The following is a 7997-nucleotide window of genomic DNA, read 5'->3' as shown; positions in this document are numbered from 1 at the left end:
TTTTAAAGATTTATTTATTTATGTGTCCAGAACTGGGGCAAAGGCCAGTGGTGCAGGGGATGATAGAATTCACCAGAGACAGAGTGGGGAGCAGAACAGGCAGATGTACTGAAATACACTGCTGAGGGGAGTAGCAGGTGAGACAGGAGAGGTCTGCTGCACCATGCAGGTCACCTCCCTGGCCAGGGGTCGAACTCATGCTGCAATGGCTGTGGATATCTTCATAGTGCTGTGCTTAACCCTTTGCACAGAGAGGTCCAGGAACTCAAATGATCATTAGGTAACAGCCAAATCATCATCTTACCTGGTCTTTTGAGAGGAAAGTGCAATCATTCTCAATGGAGTGTGGGCAGTTCTTTATGGAAAAGGAAAGCTAAAGTGACCTTATGGTAGGGTTCAATGCACTGTTGTTTCTATATCCGAATGTTACAGAAACATGGATGCTCTGCTTCCCTATCCCATAAGTGCCAGAACAGATCTTCCCAATAAAAGCCTCATGCATAAAAGGGTCAGTAAGACAAACTCCTCTAATACTGCTACCAAAATTTCTGGGACCGATGACTGTGCTGATAAGAGCCTCAGGGGAAGGAAGCGTCCACCTAAATGTACCCTTAGGGGTTTAGGTTCTTGAGTGCCCTGGCAAGGCCATCAGGTAAATCCTTTTTGAAAAGTAGCTTCTAGTTTGTAGTAGTAGTTCTGTAGTGCTTTTGTCAAGATTGAGTGACTGACCTATGAACCTATGAATCTTAGGCCTGAGACTCCTATTGTTCAATTTAGATTCCATGACTAGTGATATGAAAAGGACTCACAAAATTTGTTAAATGAAAATGGCCTAGTCCCACAGGCATTTTTCTTTTTATATAAAAGTGGTAATGATCTCTCGAGAGAAAATTCAGCCAGTAACTCATTTTACCAATTCACTAGGTCTCTCGATACACTGATTCCCCTATATCCTGGACTTTTATTTGGCAAAACTAAAACTCGATTGCTTCTACTAAACCGCAGTGGCTGTCTAACCACAGTGCCAGTTCCTCAGCCTTCATGAGCTTTGCTCTGTTTTTACTGACCCTTAGGTTTTTCCCAGTGACCCAACTATCTGCGGTTTGACACTTTGAAAATCACAGACTGGCAGATTAAAGACATCCCTCTTTGGGGACACAAATTACAGCTACTGACTAAACTTCCCAGGCTCTTAACTTTCTGATGACACAGACTGAAATCTAGTTCTTCATTGAGCCTGCATGGGCCGGGTAGCTAGCCCTTTCACCAGACATGACTACATATTCACTATCATAGAAAAGATACAAAGAGAAAGGCTCTGTTTCTTCAAAGGCTGCTACTGCATTCCAGATTTGTAACAATTACTGAAACTTGGCCTGGTTCTCACCTGGAAGATTAATCTTTGACCATCTTCCCAGGCTGCTTATTGACAGTGCCTCATTACTGATGACACATTACACATTTATCATGTTATGGTGCTATTATTTCAGTTCAATCAATCAACCACAGCCACACAGACTGACCTTTAGATAGGCTCACTAAGGAAAGGAACAATTTGAAAAATCAAATAAGCAGGATCAAAAATGAAAGAGAAGTTATGACACTGTAGGAATTCAGAGGATAATAAGAGGTTATTAGAAATATTTATATGCAAACAAATTCAACAAGCAAGACAAAATGGACAGTTTCTTAGAATTATACTATCATCCAAGATAGAATAGGGAAGAGATAGAAAACATGAGCAACACAGTCATAAACAAGGAATTGAAACAGTAGTCAAACCTCTCCCCAAAACCAAAAGTCTGGACCATATAGCTGTATAAGTCAAACCTTGAAAGATGAATTTATACCTATCCTGTTCAGACTTGTCAAAAAATTTGAGAAAGAAGGAATTCTTCAAACACAGCTTATGATGCCAACATTATACTAACAGCAAAATGAAACACATACATAAACATACAAAACACACATACAAAGACATAATCTCCCCGATGAACACAGATGCAAAAATCCTCAATAAAATCTTAGGAAACCAAATGGCAATACAAAAAGTTTATATACCATGAACAAGTGGCATTTATCCCAGAAGCATACAAATGGCTCAACATCCAAAAATTAATCAATGTAATACACCATATCAACAAAAAGAAAATGAAAAACCACATGATCATATCAATAGATGCTGAGAAAGCATTTGATAAGAATTTAGCATCCATTTGTGATAAAAGCCCTTGAAAAACTGGGGATAAATGGGATGTATTTTAACATAGGAAAGGAAAATATGACAAACCGCAGCTAGTGTCATTTTCAGTGAAAAACTGAAGGAGATTCACGCACCACTATTCAACTTAGTATTAGAATACCTACCAAGGGGAAATAGTCGAGAGAAAACAATAAAAGCAATCCACACTGAGAAAGAAGTGAAGCTATCTTTACTTGCACATGATATAACAATAGGGAGCCCCAAAAACTCCATGGAAAAACTAATTGAAAAAATGAACGAATTCAACAAAATGGCAGGATACAAAATTAACACACAAAATCAGTTGCCTTTGGGGGTCTCCCTGGTGGTCCAGGGGTTAAAACCTCAATGTGATCAATCTGTCACTCCCACATGGTGCAGCAGACCTCTCCTGTCTTGCTTGCTGCTCTCCTCAACGGTGGTTCAGCCAATCTGCCTGTTCTGCTCCCCACTGTCTCTGGTGGGCCCTCTAACCCTCTGCACCTCTAGCCTGCATCCCAGCTCTTGTATGCATAAATTTTAAAAAATCAATATTTTTTAGAAATCTTTCTGTTGGTGACAAATGTCCTTCCTGTGCAGACTCTTGAGGCTCCACAGGCCCCATTGCCCTCCAGAGAAGAAACTAAAGTGGTCTTCCCCACACTAGACTGGGCATACACTTGGGTGGAAAGAGTTTCCAGTACTGAAATAGGACAGTTTCCTCTACAGTAAATGCTGGATGGGTGGTTTGAACAAACATGGGAAACCTGCTGGGTATTTTTGGTCACACCACACCTTTAGTACTGCAGACCTCCTAAATTGGAGGAGCTCCTTCCCTTCTTACTGGCAGGATCATTATCTTCCTCTCTTACTGTCCTAACTGGGCAGATATACAAACAATGCTACAAACTTTGTTAACTTTGAATGAAAAAGCTGGTTTTTAGGAAAGCCAGGGAGGAGGCAGGATGATCGTCTCCACCAACCAGATGTAGAGTCCCCAGAACCAGAGGTGGCTGTCCCAGTGGTAGATCCCAATGAGGAAGCAGACAATGGGGGAATGGAAATGATGGGATTCTATTAAAAAAAAAAAAAGTATTTACTAGTAGAACTGCAGCAGGGAATTCCCAAAGAAATTTCAATAAATTCTACACCTTGAACAGAGAGCTAACAAGGATCCATCAGAGTTCCTTGAATGAATTATCCAAACATATACCACCTGCATGGATATAAATCCAGATGCCCATCTGATCACTACAGCATTCATTATACATAGTGCCCAGATATAAGAAGAAATTTATCAAAAGTGGACTCCATTACATAGAGATAAGTCCATTCTAATTTATAGACTTGGCATTTACAGTTTATAACAATAAGGAAGGGCCCTTCCTGGTGGCGCAGCGGGTTAAGGTACAGCACTAAGAAGCTAAAGCCACTTCCGCATGAGTTCCATCCCTGCCTGCCCCAGAGGTGACCACATGGCGTGGCAGACCTCTCCTGACCTACCTGCTGCTCCCCTCATTAGTGTACTTCATCTATCTGCCTGTTCTGCTCCCCTCTCTGTGTGTGGTGAATCCTCTCACCATCCCTGCACCTCTGGCCTATACCCCAGTTCTGTATACATAAAAAAATAAATCTAATAAATAAATAAATAAATAAAAATAATAAGGAAAGGAGACCTAAACGTGTGACTGTTTTTTTACAGAGGGAGAAAAGGACAGGGTTTCAGGGAAACAGTAGCAAAATGGGAAGAGAACTCAGGAGGAGTGAACCCATAGAAATTAGTGTGTTTACTGCAAGAAAGAGGGACATGGGAAAAACTGTCTCAGATTACAGTTAAATCAGAGACACAATAAGGAAAGAAGGCAAACAAGAAGGCCGATGACACCATAATATGATGATTCACACAGGGGTTACTAGAGAGAATATAGACAAGAGTGCTAGGAACCAAAAACCAGGGAGGCAAATGATAGCACAGAGTAGAGACTCAGGTGCAGATAGGAGGGAACACAGACAGAGTAGCCTGTACAGAAGAAAGGGGACAAATGATTGGACACAGTGAAAGTTCAAATGAAGAAAGAGGGGCCTAGGGAATCCACTGGGTGGGGGGAAGCCCAGAAGAAACTGACCCAGAGAAAAAAATAGAGGACCTGAGATATTTTTTCAAGAAAAAGAGAAGAACTTAAATGTTAGTAACTTTTCTTCTTTTCTAGTTATTGTAGTAGGTTACCCCAGAATTCACTTCCTGAAAAAACCCTGAGATGACAAATACATTATAACCAATCTTTTCTCTCTCAAGGTTTAAGAGATGTGAAATAACATCTAGAACCATGTGATTATGCTGCCAGTACTTTTTTAAAATAATTTAATTTTTATTACAGAGAAAGGCCTTCAATCTTGATTTTGATTATTTCCTTTTAACTTTTTTTTTAACTTTGAGGGTTTGATTTTTGTTTTGTTTTGTTTTTGTCATTTTGGCCTATGAGTAAAAAAGCAGTTGTATGAGATATCCTACACATGATAAATGAAAACTAAAGAGCTTTCTATCTCTATATTGTATGTTTGTATGTCCCTTCTTGTACCTAACTGTCTTGGATTCTAAAGGTTGTAAAACTGGTATAGATGATGCCTATAAACATTGTGAAAATATGTAATAGAAACTGGTACAAATGTTTTGAGGAAATGTAATCTGGGGTGATTTTGGTTAACTTGTAATTTAAAGAGTTGTTTTGAAGCATGTGTTTATAAGATAATTTTTATCTTATTTGGCTTTTGGGAAATTTAAGATTTTGGGGACTGGGGGAAGAAGAATCCAGTTAAGAATTGAAAATGAACGTTATGGTTTGACATTATACTATTATGGCAATTTCCCAGAGAAATCAGACAGCACTCAGAAAGGTGGGGAGAGAGATTTACTTGTCACACCAGTGGGCTTAGTGTGATTAGTCCCAAAGGCTGAGCCCCAAATTACAGGAATGGTGAGGTTTTATACATTTGTATGAGGAAACTTGTCATCCTAACCATCATAGCATAAGCATTCTTTATTGTTTGGAAAGGTGGTCAAGGTGGCCATAGCTACTATTATGGACAAGCAGCACACTGCAGGAATCTTCTGCTCCAGTAAGCCGCAGAATCTAAGCAACAGTCTCCACCAAGCAACAGGCCTGGGAAAGTAGCAGAACTGAAGCAGACCTAGGAAACTTTCTGCTTCAGCACTATTGAGCCAGAGCTTTCATAGAGTCAATATTGTTGTTGCAGCTGTTTCCTGATATTTATGACAAAGCTTACCAGAAATCTAAGTGAAGTAAAATTTGGTAGTCTACCATTTGGTTGGTCAAAGGAAATTTTGTGGAACCTCAATAGAGCTCAAAACATTCCACAAAAATCGCTCCCTTTCTTCCTGGGGAAAGCAGTAGATGAATTCATCCTATTTGGTTTACCTCGCAAAGTAAAACTGGAAGGGATGCACTGTCACTGTGATAAAAAGTCAAACTTTGGCATGTACAGAAATGTTAACACTGGCTTTCTGAAACTTTTATAAAATCTTTCAGTACCTAATATGTATGCAAGTTGTAAATTGTGATTGTCACCTTGCAATATTATATACTTTAATGACTTGGTAATTAGAGAAAAATAAAAAAAAACCTTAATTGATTCCAATTGGTGGGACTTTTGACAATTTCCTACAGAGGATTGGAGATAACCTGACTCTTTATAGGTTTTGTTTCAAATAATACTAGTGAATATTTTGCATCTTGTTTTTTTTTAAAGATTTTTATTTATTTATGCATACAGAGCTGGGGTACAGGTACAGTGGGAGACTTTACCAGAGACAGAGTGGGGAGCAGAACAGGCAGATCGATGACATACACTGCTGAGGGGAGCAGCAGGTGAGACATGAGTCATCTACAGAGACATGTGAATCACCTCCAGGGCTGGAGATTGAACTTGCACTGAAGTGGCTGAGGCCAGCTTCCCAGTGTTGTGCTCCAATCCACTGTGCCACCAGGGAGGGCCCTGCATCTTGTTTTGATGCAATGAAAGTTTTCTCATTTTAATTGACCAGGATCTGCAGCAATGTTGCATCTTAATTTTTCCCAGTAGAGCTAACTTGCCTTTGCATTTTCTTTCCCCTTGATACCAATGCAGTATGAAAATAATGGTAGTAATTCTTACTACTCATGATGGAGTATTTTTGCATAATTCCAATAGGGAATTTTGTCTGCTTACAGTAGAGAATTGGAAACATATTTCATTATGTGGCTATAATTGGAATACTTCCAGGAAGTTGAATTTGATCTGAATCAAGAAGAGGAGAACCAGTTATTTTGTTTGTAAGATTCCAAAGACCTCCAAAGCTGAGGAAGCTTGCCTTAATTGGCAGCACTGGACAAACCAGAAAAAGAAAAGTTCTGCTAACCTTGAAAGGAGGAAATCTCAGGTGAATTCTGGTGAGTCCAACCTTGTTCCTGAAGCCTGCACATACTGGATGTCAAGAGTTTGTCACAGGGCAGATAGAGGGGCATCTCACCCCAAAACCTGCCTGCTCTAAATAGGTAGTTGTTTGTTATGGCTACTACTTCCAGATTCTCTCTATTTTTTTTTGGCATGTACTGATAGACTTTTCCAGTAATAGTACTGTCATACCAGGCATTCATGGATCTGCTGACTAATCAGGTTGCTTCTCTTACATACACTGGAATCCTAAAAAGACTATTTCCTAAGGCTGTACCCTGATATTTGTGCCACCATAGATATGGTGGAATAAAAATTAAAAAGAGGGTATTTAACAGAATTTTACTTTTGCTTACACTGTAATTCCATTAGAAAACTTTTGGAGTAGGGATCTCCCTGGTGGCACAAAGGGTTAAGTCCCAGCACTATGAAGCTATCCACAGCTACTGCAGCATGAGTTTGCTCCCCAGTCAGGGAGGTGACCCACATGGCACAGCAAACCTCTTCTGTCTCACCTACTGCTCCCCTCAGCAGTGTATTTCAGTACATCTATTCTGCTCCCCATTTCATTTCTGGTGAATCCTCTCACCACCCACAGGTCTGGCCTACACCTCAGTTCTTGCATGCATAAATAATAAATCTTTTTTAAAAATAGGTTAAGTGGTCTGAAAGATGATTTAGTTTGCAAAATTTTGCTGTGCTGTTGGATAAAATTGGGGTCAAGATGGAGAAAACTTAGATAAGTTGAACTAGTTTTAAGATTTTCTTCCTGTGATTTTGACATATTTACTGTTTTGTTTTGGCTAATGCCTCCAGATTGGGATGTTTTGTTTTTTTTTGTTTTGTTTTGTTTTTTCTTTTTGACATGGTCTGATAAATTATTTTCCAGAAATGGAGGACTTTTTTTTTTTTTTTTTTGCCACACTGGATAATACCTGGAGGCTGACTGTAGTTTTCCTTTCAAATTGGAGCACAGAAAATTTAACATCTGAGGCTTCACCCCCACATCCACACATTTGATCTTCATCACATAAATATAGTGACAAAAAAATAAAAAGGAGGAATTGTTGGGAAGAAAAGGATGCCCTGGGCAAACTCCACAAACACTGGTTTTATAGACTCCACCCCCACTTCAAACCAAAAAGATCCAAGAACTACAAATCCCATAACATCATCTTCATCAAAGGGAGGATTGTTGGGAACTAAGGGTGGAGTTAAGCAGTCAGGTTTGGTGTATATGGATTGGGTTGCCTGTCTGTGGGTCCTCACTTGTGCACTTAAGATTCAACTGTACTGCAGACACACAAAAGGGTCAATAATGGGT

This window comes from Condylura cristata, unplaced genomic scaffold (genome assembly GCF_000260355.1).
Source record: "Condylura cristata isolate star-nosed mole 26May11 unplaced genomic scaffold, ConCri1.0 scaffold00031, whole genome shotgun sequence".
Classification (NCBI taxonomy): Eukaryota; Metazoa; Chordata; class Mammalia; order Eulipotyphla; family Talpidae; genus Condylura; species Condylura cristata.
The sequence above is the reverse complement of the archived record's forward strand: the minus strand, read 5'-3'. Positions refer to the sequence as shown.